At 50.6% G+C, this 15,566-nt stretch overlaps 1 pseudogene; it reads left to right on the top strand.

The window, feature by feature from the left end:
• The first annotated feature begins 433 nt into the window (after positions 1–433).
• Positions 434–13,993, top strand: LOC142076246 (uncharacterized; annotated as a pseudogene).
• The last annotated feature ends 1,573 nt before the right edge of the window (positions 13,994–15,566 follow it).

The raw sequence follows: 15,566 nt of genomic DNA, 5'->3' as shown, positions 1-15,566 counted from the left end.
CCAGCGGCGCGGAGGTCCGCGCCCCGCCGCTGGGCGAGGGGCCGGTGCCCGCCCGGGGCGGGGGGTCCCAGCGGTGGTGCCCGAGCGGGGGCGGCTGCAGGCGAGGCCGGGCTCTCCTCGGGCTGCTGGCGGTGACGAGGGGCTGGCGGGCAGGACTGCGCTGCCAGGGGTGAGTTGGCAGCCCTGCGTGCCCGCGTCCTCCCACTGGGCACAGCCCTGCCGCTGGTTTGGGGGAAAGCCCCCGACTGGCATGGTCGTGCCTTGAGCTGATCGGGTGGGCCCGAGCGCGACCGACTCCTGGCTGTGTGCACCAGGACGTGGCCAAACTCTGACCACCGGGGACAGGGGATGGCCTCTGCGGTGTCTCTGACGAAAGCTGCCGCGTGGGGATGCCGGGGGGTCTCCTGGTCTAGTCAGAGATGGCTCCGTGCGGATGCCTGTGGAGAGGACCCCCGCCCGCACACCTCAGGTGCGGACAGGACAGCTTGTTGGTGAGCTTTCTGATCAAGGGGGACCCCATTTCAGAGACCCTGGCGACGCTTGCTCAGCAGCCCATTGCTGCATCATTCGCACAGCAGGACTCTGGGCAGGTCCCTGGGGACGCTGGCGACTGGCCCCAGCTGCAGAGGGGAAGGGTGGACATGGCATGGCGTGACGTGTCGTGACATGGCACAAAGTACCCTGTGTGCCCCAGCTCAGCAACCCCTTTCCAGCCCTGGTGTAGGTGTGGGAGGGGCCAGAGGGGCAGGACATGCTGGTGGCGGGTGCTGGAGGTGGCCAGGGCTGTGCTGCAAGAGAGGGCGTCGCAGGTGTGCGGCGGGATCCAGGATACACCTTACTTGCCACGAAGGAGGCTGGGGGTCGATCCTCAGCTGCTGCAACAGCTCCTTTTATTCCCTTTCTGCACCACAGAGCTCCCTGCTGCACTTCTGCTCTGGGTCACCAGGGCTGCCACCTCCCTCTGCTCCAGGTCCCCACGGCCATGTGCTGCTCTACACCAGCTGCTGCTGCTGCTGCACTTCAGAGGCAGTTGCATTTTGGGGCTTGGAGCGCCTTGGGTTCCAGTGTGAGCCCAAAGTATCAGAGGAGTTGGCCTTTACCTTGTGGCAGGTCTTGCTACTAGTTTCAAAGGGTAGTCAATGTTAACTCTGGTGCCTAATGATAGTCCCTTGACAGTGGCCCTGGTAGCTCATCCCTTTCTCTCCCAAATTGCAATGATGTCATGTTTGCCTTTTCTTGGTTTAGGCACCTTTCATGCAAAGATTCCCAGAGATTTTTTCATTCCTCTGCCACACACACAGAGTGGGATTCCTGGAGGGCCACAGAAATGCAACAGCAGCAGCATTAGTCTCATCTGGGTTTTTTGAGAGGAAACTCCCTCTTAGAGAGCTGTCTTGAGCCTTTCTGGCAGCCACGTTTTACTTCTGAAACAGACACAACTGAAAAGCTCCGATGATCAGTGACCTAGGTGAGCAATGATCAAACAAAAGCCACTTTTTATCCCATGAAAGCCTAACAGTGACATTTGTCATTGAAGAACAATGTCCCTATTAGTTCTCTTGTGCCAACCACAAAAACAGATTTTGGTACAAAAGAAGAGGCTTCTGATTAACTAAATAAAAACCTAAACAAACAACTAAAGCAGACACTGATCTGCCTTCTTGGGGCAGGACAGTCAGAGTGTCACTTTGCTCTGTAAAGGACACCCTTTCCATTAAAATGAAGAGCTCCTCCTTGATGAACCATGAGGCAGTCAGTTCTCACTGGCTTCTGCCGGCAGCCCAGCCTCGGGATCCCAGACAAGTGCTTGCAGCACTTTGGTGCTTCTAGGGAGCACCTGGACTCCTCCTGCCTCTCAGGAAATGTCTATAAATCCCAAACATCGTTCTCGTAAAAAAAAAAAAAAGATGGTGTTCATGTCAACCTACAGGGAATGAGAAGGTCTTAAGCTTCTGGAATAACAATTTGCATTTTATTATCCAAAAAACCAGTAGAGTGTAAGCAGAGTCGGGAGACAAACAAAGTTGACATGGAGCCTCGCAAAAACTGCTCCGCCCTGGCGAGACCCCATCTGCAGTACTGTGTCCAGTTTGGGGCTCCCAAACAAATACATTAAAAAAAAGTCACTGACATACACAAGCAAACCAAGTGGAGGCCATCAAGGTGACCAGGGGCTGGGAGTAGAGGATGCATGAGGAGAGGTGGGGGGAGCTGGATTTATTCAGTCTGGAGTAGCAAAGGGTTGTGGAGATCCCAATTGCTGCCTTCAACTACCTAATAGCAGAGTGCAGAGAGGACAATGCTGGGTTCTTCTTAGAGGTGCATGGTGATAGGACAAGAGGCAATGGGCACACGTTAGAACATTGGAAACTCCAACTAGGTACATGAGGGAGAAAAACTACCATGAGATGGGTCATGTACTGGAACAGAGCCCAGAGAGGCTGTGGGATCTCCATCCCTGGAGATACTGGAAGCTCAACTAAAGGAGGACCTGAGCAACCTCTTCTAACTGAACCTGCCTGGGGTGGGAGGCTGGTTTAGAGACCTCCAAAGGTCTCTTCCTACCTACATCATTCTGTGATACCAGCAGTTAACAGTTATCAAGAAAACTTCAGATACATTTCAATGAAACCAAGTGGGCGAACACACACTACTGCACACAGCTAATATCGTGTGAAAGGAAAACCCTGTTAGAAAAGGAGAAGAAGACAAAGGGTCAGTATACTAGAAGGTAACCAATTATATACCCAGGCCCGCAGTCCCAGGACATGCACCTTTTCTACTTCACCCTCCAGCTTTCTCATTGCACTCCACATCTTTGTGTAGGAGAAGAGAAGGCAGGACACGCCCCCAAAGGGATGAGTCTGTTTGGAGGATAACTTCTGAGGGTCTGCTCAATGCACAGAGCAGACATTTGCTCTTCACCTCATCCTGAGCAGTTCTAGCAATGCACAGACGGGCTGCCAGCTCTCCCCAGGCTGCTGGTGGTGACCGAGGACCTCCCTCCCTCTGCAGCATGTCCTGCGAGTGCCTTTCTGACTGCTGAGCTGGGGGAGTACACGCTGGGGGACAAGGCACCTGGTGAGGGTGGTGGAGGACAAAGGCCAAGTGGGAAGTGTCCTGCTGGAGTATTCAAAGCAGTGGCAGCAGGTGACAAACCTGTGTGGAAAGAAAAACAGTGTCCACCTTACAGAGATTTCGGCGCATGTAGAGACAGATTTCCAAGTCTCTCTGCAACTCTGACAATCTGCCAGGTAGGGTCAGTGTTTCCAAAGAGCTCATCTTCCCAAAAAAGAGAATTAGGTTGGAAGGGACCTCTGTAGGTCGTCTGCTCCAACCCCCTTGTCTCAAAGCAGGGCCTTTTAGCTTCAACATGAAACCGCGGATGAATGTCGCTACCTTACAAATACAGAGGGCTATTCATTACGGTTGCACTGGCTCTGGGCTCCCACACAGGGACTACAGAAATGCAAACCCAAAGGACAGCCCCTGTTGCCAATAGCTCACTCATCACGTAAGGACAGGTACCCAGCTCTCCCTCCAGTCCCAGTGTCCCTGGACACATGGCTCCTCTCCTCGCTCAGTCCGTGTACAGCATCAGGTACAGCAGCACAGCCTGCCCAGGAAAACAACTGCAGATCAAGTGGGCATTATGCAAGAAAATCACGCCAACATATTTGTCCAGAAATAGGAATGAATACCCTCCCTCAGAGTAATGTCCCGACCGTGCTCCACGAAATCTACAGTCTCCTTAGATGCTGGCTGGAGCAAGCTAAGAAAATCTGAATGCCAACACCCATCAGGTTTCTGTGTTCAGCTCTAGAAAAGATTCCTGTTCGTCCTGTTTTCCTGTTACAGGAAAGCCAGTGTTATCTTTGCAGGGCAGGAAACAAAGCTTATCTGATATACACTTAAGTGCTACATGAAGTCAGAGCACAAATCTTTACAAAAACGGGGGTGGGGGGGAAGCCCGGCCCAGCCCCTTGGGAGCCCCGAGTGTCCCCAGGGAGCACAAAGCCTGGCAGCTGCCCTTCCTCACGCTCCTGTCCAGCTCCTTCTGCCAGCTCCTCTCTGGAATAGCAGGCACCGGCATCCTCAAACATCCCGGGGGCCGGGCCGGGAAGACCCCTGCCAGAGACAGCCCCGGGTGGTGCTGCCCAGAGCCCACCCAGCCCCGCTGTCCTCCCGCGGCACCCACCCTCACCCCAGCCCACGCCTTCTCCCCCGTGGGTTTGTTCCCGCGGCAGCTGCAGCAGGACCATGCTGCTCTCCAGCCCCAGCGTGCGGGGCAGGGCTGCACGAATGGAGCCCAAGGGGTCTCGTCCTGCGGGCCGAGACCAGCGGAGACCTGCGAGGGAAACCGCCGCGTACATCGCACGGACGGGAGCAGCAGCAGCAGGAAAATGCTCCAGAATTGTTCCACTCTCAGGGCAACGCTTCACGAGTGGGATGTACCGTCCCGAGAGCGGGGCTAGCCCAGACGCGGCTGGCTAACGAGCCCGGCGGCAGGGACAGGCTGGCCAGCAGCGCTGAGCACAAGGCAAAGGCTGCCGCGGGTGAAGCCAAGGGCGGGTCCAGGCTTAGCCCTGGCAGGCACTGTATGCCTCTAGGGAGGGCCGGAATCGGGAGAATCGGCTCAGTCCCTTTGCGTCCGTGGCCTTGCCATCAGGGCAATCGCTGCCAGAGACATAGGGACCCAGCCCCCCACTCCCCGGCCCCTGGCAGTGTCCCTCTCCATCTGTCCACTACCCTTGCCGCGGGCGGGAGGTCTCCCCGCCGGAGCGCAGCGGGACGAGGAGCTGCAGCGCCCGGTACGCGGTGCCGAGGGGCCGGTTCCTGCCCACCCTCCCTGCGGCTGGAGGAGCCGCACCGCGCCCGCAGGCAGCGCTGCCCGCCCTGCCCGCCCATGCCGCTGCGCCCCAGCCGGCTCGGCTCGGCTGGGCTCCGCTGGGCTCCGCTCGGCTGGGCTCGCCTGGGCACAGCTCGGCTCGGCGCTCAGCTCTCGGCTGGGCTTGGCTGGTTTCGGCTCGGCTGGGCTCGGCTGGGCTGGGCTGGGCTGGGCTGGGCTCGGCTCAGCTCCGCTCGGCTGCGCCCGGCTCCACTCGGCTCGGCTCGGCTCTCGGCTCGGCTCGGCTTGGCGTCTCCCAGAGGACGGAGCCGGGGCAGGAGGACGGGTACAGCCGTGCACCCCTGCCAGGGCTCCCACCGCCTCAGCCGGGCTGTGCGCGGGGCCTGGCTGGGTACGGCCATCAGGTCCTCTGCCCTTGGAGACGGGGCAGGGATGGATGGGGCTGATCTGCTCCCGGGGAAGGAGCTGCTGCCCTGGGAGCAGAGGCGGGACGGCTGGGACCCCCCCTGCATCTGGTGGGGAGGAGGAAGGGGGAGCCGGGGTGCAGGACCGTGCGGGTGCTGGGCAAGCTGAGCGCAGAGCTCGTGTTGGCCAAGTCCCGCAGCGAGAACTGGGCTCCCGCGGGGCAGCGGGAGGAGAGCGGGTCACAGCAGAAGCGGAGAGCTCCGGGGTGCCTGGAGGCAGGGAGCGTGTGGGACTTGCTCCGTGGGCAGCTGCGGAGGCACCGGCAGGGGCAGAAACGCCTGGCCAACAGGTCCGTGGGCCGGTCCCGGCGGGAGCAGGCAGAGGCGCAGCCCTCGGGCATGCTCAGGCCGAGCCGGCGGGTGCCCCTGGGACTGGGTGCAGGGGGCCAGGCTCGAGCGCTCCTCTGGAGAGCAGCTCGTCCTGCTGCTGTCAGCACTGACCAACACTCCGGCTGGATGTCAGCAGGGCCATGGCAGACCCTGCCGCTCCCTGGAGGAAAGGGCTGGATGCTGGCTGGGCTGGGGGGGACAGGGGTGCTCCCCTCCCTCTCTGCAGCCCCTCTGGAGCCCCCCGGGCACGGCCCTGCCCTGGCCTGCTGCTGCTGGGGACGGAGGTCTGGCAGGGCGGCAGGTACTGGGCTGCCTGCTGGGAAGTGGGGATCCGGAAAGGGGCTGGGCTTTGGCAACAGGCTCCTGTGCCATCCCTGCCCGCGGGGACAGGCCCAGGGAAACCCAGGCTGCCGGCAGGGCAGAGGCTGCTAGACTGGGCAGCCCTGGGCCCAAGGAACAGGATCAGGCCCGGGCCGGTGGAGGTGCTCTCAGGCTGCGACCAGGACAAATGAGACACAAACAGCAATTCTGGCAGACGAGACCAATGCTCTGCTTTTGTTGCATGTACAGCTGGGCGGCAAGTGGCAGCTCCTTCCTGATGGAGCATCACGCCTGCAGCCTTTCCAAGCAGGCCATGTTTTCACAGGGCAGAAGACCCCAGGTGACCTAATGCATGGAAGTCCTTGAGGTTCCCCTGCCGACCTGGCACAGGGAAGAGAGCAGGAGGGACAGAGGGCACAGCTGGGTTCCTGGTCCTGCAACAGCAGGGAATCCCTGGCCAGAAATGGCCCCAAGGAGTCCTGGCACATGGCCATGCTCAACGCTGCAGAGGAAGGCGAAAAACCCCTGGGGACCTGTGCCAATCTGCCCCGGGGGAAAATTCCTTCCTGACCCCAGAACTGGCGATCGGCTGTTCCCTGAGTATGTGAGCAAGACCTGCTGCCTGGCCCCCTGGGGCTGCTGTGGTTGCAGGGGACACCAGAACTCTCCATTCCGTTCCCTTCCTCCACCAGAGGCAACTCAGGGGCTTCCTATCATGGACACCTGAGATGGCTTTCTTCCTCAGTCAGGTCCAGTCATTCCATACTTGAGATTTTTTTCTCTTTGGGAGGAAACTGTTTCCTCCGGGATCCACCTAAGACTCCTCCCAGGTCTCTCTCACAGTCTTTTGACATCTCTCTACCCAGAGATCCTGGATTGCAGCCCCAGACTCCTCCAAGGAAGCTACCAAGGACGTTTTTCTCTTTTCGTAGAAGCTCCCTTCTCTGGGATTTAGCCAAGACTCCTCCCAGGAATGTCCCGGACTCTTTTGACCTGAGCTTTAGGGATCTGAGATCTGCGGTAGGAGCCCCAGAGTACTGCAAGGAAGATACTCGAGATGATTTTTCTCTATTGGTAGGTGCTCCCTCCTCCGGGATCCACCCGAGACTCCTCCCAGGCATCTCCTGGAGTCTTTTGACTTCTGCTTTAGGGACCTGAGGTCCCAGGTAGCAGCCCCAGACTCCTCCAAGGAAGCTACCCAAGATGTTTTTTCTTTTTGGAGGAAACTCTCTCTTCTGGAATCCACAAAAAGACTCGTCACAGGCATCTCCTGGAGTCTTTTGACCTCTACTTTAGGGACCTTAGATCTGAAGTAGCAGCCCCAGACTCCTCCAAGGAAGCTGACCGAGATGATTTTTCTCTATTAGTAGAAGGTCCCTCCTCCAGGATCCACTCGACACTCCTCCCAGGCATCTCCCGGAGTCTTTTGACTTCTGCTTTAGGGACCTGAGATCCTGGGTTCCAGCCCCAGACTCCTCCAGGGGAGCTACCCAAGATGATTTTTCTCTCTTGGTAGATGGTACTTCCTCCGGGATCCACCCAAGACTCCTCACAGGCATCTCCTTGAGTCTTTTGACTTCTGCTTTAGGGACCTGAGATCCCGGGCTGCAGCCCCAGACTCTTACAAGGAAGCTGCCCGAGGTGATCTTTCGCTTTTGGTAGAAGCTCCCTTCTCCAGGATCCACCCAAGACTCCTCCCAGGAATGCCCCGGACTCTTTTGACCTGAGCTTTAGGGACCAGACATCTGGGGTAGGAGCCCCAGACTCCTCCAAGCAATATACCCAAGATGATTTTTCTCTTTAGATAGAAGGTCCCTCCTCCAGGATCCACCTTAGACTCCTCCCAGGCATCTCCCGGAGTTTTTTGACCTCTGCTTTAGGGACCTGAGATCCTGGGTTGCAGCCCCAGAGTCCTCCAAGGACGCTACCCGAGATGATTTTTCTCTATTGGTATATGCTCCCTCCTCCAGGATCCACCCGAGACTCTTCCTAGGCGTCTCCCAGTATCTTTTGAACCTCTCTTATTGGGAACTGTGATCTCGGGTAGAAGCCCCAGACTCCTCCAAGGAAGCTACCCAAGATGATTTTTCTCTATTGGTAGATGCTCCCTCCTCCGGGATCCACCTGAGACTCCTCTCAGGCATCTCCTGGAGTCTTTTGACTTGAGCTTTAGGGACCTGAGATCCCGGGTAGCAGCCCCAGACTCCTCCAAGGAAGCTACCAGAGATGGTTTTTCTCTTTTGGAGGAAACTTTCTCCTCTGGGATCCAGCCGAGACTCCTCAAGGCATCTCCCAGAGTCTTTTGACTTCTACTTTAGGGACCTGAGATCCCAGGTAGCAGCCCCAGACTCCTCCAAGGAATATACCCCGGATGTTTTTTCTCTATTGGTAGATGCTCCCTACTCTGCAATCCACCAGAGACTCCTCCGAGGCATCTCCCAGAGTCTTTTGACAAACTCTTATAGGGAACTGTGATCCCAGGTAGCAGTCCCAAACTCCTCCAAGCAATATACCCGAGGTGATTCTTCTGGTTTAGTAGAAACTCCCTCCTTCGGGATGCACCCGAGACTCCTCCCAGGCACCTGTCGGAGTCTTTCGTCCTGTGTTTTAGGGACCTGACATCTGAGGTAGCTGCCTCAGACTACTGCAAGGACGATACCCGAGATGATTTTTCTGTATTGGTAGATGCTCCCTCCTCTGGGATCCACCTGAGACTTCCCTCAGGCATCTTCCAGAGCCTTTTGATCTCCTATTATATGGAACTGTGATCCTGGGTAGCAGCCCCAGACTCCTCCAAGTAAGATACCCGAGATGATTTTTCTCTCTTGGTAGAAGCTCCCTTCTCTGGGATTTAGCCAAGACTCCTCCCAGGCATGTCCTGGAGTCTTTTGTCCTGTGGTTTAGGGACCTGACATCTGAGGTAGCAGCCCCAGACTACTGCAAGGACGATACACGAGACGATTTTTCTCTATTGGTAGAAGCTCCCTCCTCCAGGTTCCACCCGAGAGTCCTCCCAGGCATCTCCAGGACTCTTTTGACCGCCTCTTATAGGGACTTGAGGGCTATATAAAAGATGGAAAGGAATTATTTGCAAAATGTTAGGCACCTGCCTAAAAGCTGCTTTTCAGTATAGAAAGAATAACAATAGAAGGGAGTAGGACCTGAAAGAAGAAATAGAAGGCAGAAAGTCTGCTGAATTAATACTTTTCTTGAAAATCAAGCAGCTGCAAAACCAGTTACAGGAAGAGAAGGAGAAAACACAAAATTTGGAAGAAAAGATCGATATGATGCTTATGCAGGCTCCCAATCTCCCTGACGTTGTACAGATTAGGAAATTAATTGTATCCCCTGAGGAATGGGATGGTGATATTCGGGGTGATCCTGATAATATGATGAGGGAAATGATAACCCCTTGTTCCTCTCAAATTCCTCTCAGTATAACGCTACACCCATCGTTAAAGCAAAATATATTTTAATTCCAGTTGGTCCTCGACAACAATTGGTAAAATTTCTAATAGATACAAGAGCACAAATTTCAATACTAACACAACAAGATGCCGAGAAGCTGGCTGTACGACCTGGATGGCAACGAGTTAAAATCACTGGAGTTAACAGACCATGTGTTATCTGCAAAAGTTAATTTATGGCTCCCAGGCGAGAAGCGCATGTTTTCTGCTCGATTTGCAATTACAGATCCTAACAAAAATATTTTAGGCTTCGATGTTTTGAACAGCCAAACCCAGTGTCTGCTGGACGGCAGAATGTGGTCCTTTGGTTCAAATGTTGACCCTAGCCCTGATAAAAATTGGAAAGCTATAGTGCGTCTCCTCCACACAGCCCCTGCACTCTCTGATTCAAAAATTACCAACGTCCCACAGTATCCGATTTCTGCTGCGGCACGAGCTGGAATCTCTCAAGTAATAGTAGATTTGGAAAAACGGCACATTCTCTCCAGAACCCACTCCCCATTTAATTCACCGGTTTGGCCAGTCTGAAAACTAGATGGGAGGTGGCGACTAACAATTGATTATCGGCACTTAAATGCCAATACAGCTCCGCTTACGGCTGCAGTACCCAGTATTGCAACTTTAACAGCCACATTACAAGCAGCCACACACCCATGGAGGGCAGCACTTGATATAAAAGATATGTTCTTTATGGTCTCCTTGCAGGAAAAAAAGAATAAAGAGAAATTTGCTTTTACTTGGGAAGGTATACGATACACCTTTAACAGACTCCCACAGAGGTATAAGCATTCACCCACAATTGCTCATGCTGCGCTTGCTGAGCTTTTACAAGCAGTCTCACTTCCCCAGAATGTGAAACTGTACCAATATATAGATGATATTCTAATCAGAGGAGATTCCCCTGAAGAGAGAGGGGAAGCAGCAACTGCAGTGTGGCAAGCGCTACATAAAGCAGAAACTGAAATCCCACCTGAGAAATGTCCTGAGGGACCAAGTACCAAATTTTTAGGTACTTGGTGGATTGCAGGTGGTGCAACAATTCCACTGGACACCCTAAGTAAAATAGCAGATGCCCCAGTCTAGGAAAGAATTACAACAGCTTATGGGTACTTGAGGATGTTGGAGAAAACACGTACCTGGATTTTCTATCATTGCTTGTCCACTACACTCATTTTTACAAAAGGGAAAACGGTGGGAATGGAATTCAGAGCATGAAGAGGCAGTCAAAACTCTAATACAGGAATTAAAAGCATATAAATCACTAGGACCAGTACACCTCCATGACCCTATTATAGCAGAATGGGGTTTTGCTGAACACAGTACTTATTGTAACCTGTTCCAAACTGGCCCTGACGGAGCGAAAAGTCTTTTGATGTTCAGCTCGACTGCATTTAAAGAGACACAACAGAGATATTCCGAGCGGGAAAAGGAACTTTTGTCTTTAGTCTGAGCAGTAAAACAAGCTGAGAAAATACACCAGGAACAACCCATACAAACCAGAGGTCCATTTAGTTTACTAGAAGCAATTCTAAAGGGGCCTGCTCCTCCAGAAGGAGTTGCACAAAAGCTTACAGTTAGAAAATGGTATGTCTATTTGACAGGAATTGCAGAGGAAATAAAATTAACTGAAGGACATACTAAAGTTTCCAAATTACAGATGCCTATAAATGCAGGCTCATTAGCATTACAACAACCTTTTTTTTTTTTAAATGCACTTCCCCTCACTGAGGGAACATAGAATCATAGAATCATTAAGGTTGGAAAAGTCCTCCAAGATCATCGAGTCCAACTGTCAACCCAACACTACCATGCCCACTAAACCATGTCCCTAAGCGCCTCATCTACACGTCTTTTAAATACTTCCAGGGTTGGTGACTCAACCGCTTCCCTGGGCAGCCTGTTCCAAGGCCTGACCACTCTTTCGATAAAGAAACAGAAGACATTTGGTTTACTGATGCCTCAGCAAAAAGGATAGATGGCAAATGGCAATACAAAGCTGCTGCATTAAATATCAATACTGGCAAACAAATTCTAGAAGAAGGTGAAGGTAGTACAGTAGGAGAATTAAGGGCAGTCGTTCTAGCAGCACAAAATAGAGCAAAAGTTATCTATGTCGACTCCTGTGCCATGTGGGTGGTGCATGCCAGGGTGGCAACACACTGGAAGCCCTGTGAGCCGAGCATTCTTTGTAAAAGCTGAGCCCAATATTCCCCGTACTGATGAAAGAAAATATCTGCTAACATTACAGCCAGGACAACCTGTTATGGTGAATTTACCACAAATTGGAACTGTGCCTATGATTTTAACTAAACACCATGGCCCACGTGCTTGGGAAGCTACTGATAGCAGTGGTGCAAAACACAGAATCGGTACTAGATGGATTTTTCCTTCTTTCTAGAAGGGGTAACCCATTCGGCCTTCCCCATCGAAACGTCTTCTTTCTTTTTCTTTAACAGAAGATGACTCTATATCGATGGCAACAACAGCAGCAGTGTGCTCCCAACTAAATTTTGTTTTTCCTTTTAATTGGGACAAGTATAATCCTTCTAGTTCAGACACAAGATCCTTGGGACCATGCACTACTAAATTATACTCAAAGCGTTGGAATCCTACCAGTAGATAAGACAAACCTGAACCTCGCTATTTGGATTATACATGGAAACGAGGCATATCTAAAAGATGAATGGAGATGGGAGACACTATACCAAAAGGGAGTTAAGATATCTCACAGTAATAATAACATTCATCGAATATTACCACTTCAAACCACACCAGGGGAAGACATAAAAATAGGGTGCCGAGTAATCGACCGATCTACCCACAAAAAACCCACCAAAATTAAAATATACTACACCGATTTTTTCTAAACCCAAAACCAACACGAAATCTTGCTATAAGATACCAGAACCTAATTGTTGGTACAATTTCACTTTTACACAACCTGTACTCGTATTTTGCTTCTGGGGTAATCGTAGTGTAGAACTATTATTTGATTTTATGATTATCGAGCGCAAAATATGGAATTTGTGTACAACAAGGTGGCCATGGGTTGATGCATACATACTTCTTAACGTACCTCCATCTAATCTAAATTTATCTGTAAGAGCACTACACAATAACATCACTTTTCATAGGCAGAAATGGATTATTAAAGATGAAAATGAAAATCAACACATTCCATCTTTAAAGGGAACCAAAGGAGACACCATTTCAATAGGATGCCAAATTGAAAATCACACTAGATGTATGACAGCAACCTCACCCACAATGTCGAAGGAAAAGACAACATACATACCTGTCCTTTTAAACACGAATGCTGGTATACTTGTACTATATCGCATTCAGCACTCGTAATGTGTCTTTGGACAAACCCTAACTCTCATTCCAACCTAGGTTTTCAGTTCCGGATTGATACCGAACAAACATATTCACCAACTCAGCCTCCCTATCAAACTGTCTCCTCACATTCATAACATTGGTCTCTATGTAATGAAAAACAGGACAACAGCAAGTGCTATTTAATCCATCATGGTCTCTCAAACAAGTGGAGCTATCAATGCAAGTTAATATCTCTGCAATTAAATCTGCCTGCTCACCATTCCTGAATAGATCTTGTTCAGCATGGTCAGCGTGGCTGCATGGACAAACCCTCACCTCTCCAAAACGATCAAGGAGAGATGTGACTGGCATCCTGGGAATGGGACTAGGAATATTGAACAGCATAGACGCTGAAGTTTTGGCAGATAAAATAAGTGCAGCAACAAGTGATTTACATAAATTAGAACATCCATTACGATCTTCTTTGACGGCACTAGGAACTAGTCAATGGCTTTTAGCTAATATATTGCCTAAATGGGAAAGAATTAGTGAAGAAGACCACCGACTAATTATAGATGCATTTGGCATAACCCAAAATAACGTTTCTCTAGTTCTTAGCTGCATCCAAGCTCAATTATGGATACAATCTACCCTGGTAGCAATTATAAGGGAAGGTGATGAGGGCACTTTGCCCACTGAAACCCAAAAGGTAATTTGGGATAATGCAACTAAATTTAAAAGGGAATTCCAATCTTGGTGGCATCTAGTCAATTTTACTTATGACCCTACTGACAGCAAAGTCACAGCTTTTGTTTTGACAATACGCAATGCTTCGGTATACACCATATACCCAATCATTGCGCTGGGATTAAATCATAATGGAACTGTCCTTTATCTGTTAGAACATAGAGTATGGGCCCAACAAAATGGGAACAAATGGCAAACTATTGATGTTGATGCAGTGTTTTGTATGGGAACAACAGGGATTTATTTGTGAAAGTAATACCATTAAGGCCCAATGACAAAGTGTTTGTCATTTTGAAATACATCCTGATGAAACCCCTGAAACTGTACTTTTGTATGTTGGAAATGGATGTGTTTGTATGAGAACTCTTTGTGATTCTATATTTACAGACACCACCACTGTGGAAACATATAATGACTCAAATACCTGTATTTGTGATTTTACCAAGATCATGGGATGCAACTTACTATTCAGCTACTGTTACAACATCATGACCTGACTCAATTGCTAAATAGGTTTGAAACAACGGACAAAGAACTCTGATTACTGTCCATCATGATGCAGAGAAGATACACCATGTCCTAGAAAAGGTGAAGAAGGATGGAGAACATCACTGGTGGGAGGCCTTATTTGGATGGTCGCCAACAGCAAGAGGAACTTTGAATCGAGTGCAACATTCCATTGCAATTTTACTAATTTCTATTGTACTATGCTTGTTGTTGAACATTGTTCTGTGTGTTAGAGTGTAGAAGATAACTAAACAAATGGCACTATTACCAAAACCTCCTCGCATATATAATGTTGCTTAATTGCATTTAACAAAACCTTAATAATTAAGTATACCAACCAAAAATTTCCCTCAAATTACAATTGGAATATGGCATTGATCTGTTTATAGGCACAGAGGCAAGCAGCGACCACACCGCTACTCTGTGATCAAGATGGACTGACTTTAGTCACGGGGTGGATTGTGGTGGTGCATTTTCCCCCCTATCCTAGGCCGCTTGTTGATCTCAGAAATTCCCGTGAAACCTTGGTGTTGGTGTACTGAGTCTGGTGGTTGAGCGCTCCTTGACCATATCAGAAACTCTGCATAGCTGAGGCTGGGAATGTATTCCTACTGCTTGGCCCAGATGTCATCTTATCTGAGTCGTAGCTCAAGTGGAACACCACTGAAACCGTGAGAATTTTTAAAGTAACTACCACCTGGGAGTGCGGCCAAGATGGAAATTTACGGATGACTAGAGCCAATCATCTTGCGAACCTATAAACGGTGGTCCTAAGTGAGACCCTTTGAGCTCTCTGGACTGCAGCGGGCTGCATCCAGCATCTCCCTCTGGGTGGGACGCCTCTCAGAGCTTGAGACCTCTCGAGTCTGTGATATTCGGAGGACTGTCGTACGAGAGGACCTGGGCTGAAACTCTTCACTCCTCGAGGTTCAACACTCGCCCATTGGGAAATGCTGAGACATTTTACGTGAATATTTCTTCACCGAACTTGAGAGGAATTTTTAACAAGTATACCTTTTGTACAGTTATATATATTTCTGTCTGTCTGTATGTGTGGACTAACAGTAAGCACGATCTGTAATTAAGTCACTGTCATGATTGTAGTAGACTCTACTAACTTACTTTGCAAATGTTAAATTAATTAATGATTAAATGCTGCTAAAATCCTATGATCTAAACTTCATCTGTGTAGTAAGTAATAGAGTGAACCTTGCCATCAAACTCTATTAAGTCACACCTTTATAAATCTCTACTAAAATCACTTTCTGCTAATACCTTTGACGGTGATTCTTTAAGCGGCCTCTAAACCACTCATTCGCGACAAGCTCGCCGTGCTACTTTTCCAGCAGACGTCGGGGTGGTTGAAGTCCCCCAGCAGGACGAGAGCCTGCGAGCGCGATGCCTCCTGTAGCTGGAGTAAGAAGGCTTCCTCAATAGGTTCCCCTTCATCGGGTGGCCTGTAGTAAAGACCAGCCACAAGGTTCCCTTTGTTGCCTCAGTCCTATTCTTACCCATGAGCTTTCAACCTGCTTGTGGCTATTCTTCAGAGACAGCTCTTCACAA

This window comes from Calonectris borealis, unplaced genomic scaffold (assembly GCF_964195595.1).
Source record: "Calonectris borealis unplaced genomic scaffold, bCalBor7.hap1.2 HAP1_SCAFFOLD_39, whole genome shotgun sequence".
NCBI lineage: Eukaryota > Metazoa > Chordata > Aves > Procellariiformes > Procellariidae > Calonectris > Calonectris borealis.
The sequence above is the reverse complement of the archived record's forward strand: the minus strand, read 5'-3'. Positions and strand labels throughout refer to the sequence as shown.